The sequence below is a fragment of the Meleagris gallopavo genome, chromosome 7 (assembly GCF_000146605.3).
Source record: "Meleagris gallopavo isolate NT-WF06-2002-E0010 breed Aviagen turkey brand Nicholas breeding stock chromosome 7, Turkey_5.1, whole genome shotgun sequence".
Taxonomy (NCBI): domain Eukaryota; kingdom Metazoa; phylum Chordata; class Aves; order Galliformes; family Phasianidae; genus Meleagris; species Meleagris gallopavo.
This window is the reverse complement of record NC_015017.2, coordinates 9252478-9254865: the sequence shown is the minus strand read 5'-3', so window position 1 is coordinate 9254865 and position 2388 is coordinate 9252478. Positions and strand designations below refer to the sequence as shown.

General features: G+C 33.4%; 1 protein-coding gene across 1 annotated transcript in view; it reads left to right on the top strand.

Annotated features, from left to right (window-relative positions):
- Positions 1-2388, top strand: part of LOC100546353 (dynein heavy chain 7, axonemal) — a 98356-nt gene that overhangs the window by 24559 nt on the left and 71409 nt on the right.

The window sequence follows — 2388 nt, the reverse complement described above, 5'->3', positions numbered from 1 at the left end:
TATATATATATATATATGTAAATGTTGTGTCTGCTGAATTATCTTCTTAAAGAATATCTTCTAATTTAAATATTTGGTGCTAATCAATTCTGAATTATTTTTGAATGTGATATATCTTATCACTGGTAGAAAACAATATTTTTTTGTTTGTGCAGGGATTTATAAATGCCAAAAGAATAGTTTAATGAACCAAAGCTTATTTTCTCTAAACAAATGTGCCTTATGTCCCAGTAGATGGCACTTTATTTCCACAAATACTGTTTCAATTTTATGTCTTGAATATTGTTCCTCAGTCAATTTGAATGGTCTTTCTTAAATAATAATGCAAATTTGAGTCTGCTTTTTTTTTGCATTTATATGTGGCTGTATAATAAAATTGTGAGAGGATTCAAAATGGTTCCTTTATTTCCTTAGCTATCCCTCACCAACTTGAATAATAATTTCTTAGCAATTCATTAAAACTACTAAATTTAAGCAAAGCATTAATAAGGATTAAAGGATTTATTTTCCGCTTGTCTTAAATAAATAAATAAATAAATAAGATCACACAAAAACTAGAATACAGAAGCATTTATATTTCTTTTGAAAAAGAAAGAAAGAAATTCAAGGCTGCAACCTGTGATATGTTAAAAATGATACTTGAAAACTAAAGTTAGTAATGGCCTTTTAGATGGGTACTTGAACTGTTTTCATACACTTCATTTATCGTTTTCATGACAGAGTTTTTTTTCCCTCAAATGGATAAAAAACAGAACTGAAGTTTTGAATGACTCAGGATAGGGGCATTCCCTTTTTCTCCTCCACGCCTTAGCAGAGCTGCAAATAGGAATTATGTGTTGAGAAACAAAACGTTTGTTTTTTTTTCCTCGCTTACCTTTTTTTCCTTATGAAAGAGTAACCAAGTAGAAAGAATCTGTTTCTGCTGTGGGCAACATGACTTTGATTTTCTCCACCAGCTGCACTTACAAACATGCTAAGAAAGGAAATAATTCCTTTTTCTGTTGTGCCGGTTATGCATTATGTGTTTTATGAAAGAGATGATTAACTGCATTTGCATGCTGACAGATCAATTTATCTATGTATAGATGAGAAATATAAGTACTCAATTTACTTTGTTCTGTTTTGGTATGATGCAAGAAGGAAGTAACGGCAGGTAAATGTATTTCATGTTGAAGAGAACACTGCTTATTATTGTTAGAGGGGCACAACCTATGAGGATTAGTTAGATAAGCATACAGATATGTTTTTTGTTGTTGTTTATTTGTTTTCGGTAGATTAGAAGCATATTTGCATTATGAGCAGGGAACTGAACCAAAGCTAAATGCAAACTGCAAATCATTTCAGAACATTACGAGTTTTTGAACTGTAGCTGAGTTTGGAATTTGTTATTGAATGCTCCAAACTGAACCTGAACAGCAGTCAGGATGGTAGATCAGAGATGCGTTGTTGCTCTGTGAGGAACTAATTTATCATAGATACATTCTGGGCTTTGCACAGCAGTCTGTCTTGTCTCTCTTCATCTGTCACTGCAGCATGACCAACCCTTTTGTACTGTGATACTGTGTAATTCTGCAAGCCCCATCAGGATCTTTTTTTTGAATGAGACGTTCTGTTTTGTGACAAAACTGCTCCTACTGGATATAGTTTGGCTGCATCTTTGATTTTTACTCTTACTGCTGCAGGAGTTCTTGTATGTCCTTTATAGATTATTAGCCCGAAATAGTCCCTACTAATTTCTTTGGTGTTTTCTCATTGTTTAGTTAATTGTGTACTTACATTTTTTTTTCCCCTTTAAACGTGATCATGTGTAGTATATAGTACTCTTACAGGTACAGACTCATTGGACAGAGTAGAGTTTAAGATTTCTAGTTACTCTGTTTCTTTCTCTTCTGTGGCTTCAATCAAATTCCAGGGAAATGCAGGTGGTAAAAGAAAAGCTATTGAATTGTGTTCCAAGACTAATAACTTCGCCTTCCCTTGCTGAGATTTTGTAGAACTTTATGTATTGCAACAAGAGTAAGTTTGAATCAGTTGAATGGTTAGCAAACCAGGTAATATACCAGTATGGGCCTGAACAGTGCAGTGCTAGAATAAAGTCAGTCATACATGGACTCATGCCCACAGAGGTTCCAAGTAGAAACATTTTTTTGGTCTGACTTCCACTGTCATAAATCTGCAAATCTGGATTTCCTACTTGGAAATGTCTCTCAGTTTGCTACAAAAATTCTGAACTTGGTGAGTGGCTTAAAAAAAGTTAATGGAAATTAGACTATAAATTGATAGGTCATAAGGTATATTAAATGCCAGAGTTTGATGTTCAAACAACTGTATTTCTTTCAAACTTGCTTTTTAGCTTGATAATCTTCAGGTCATTTGCAAAACCTTTTA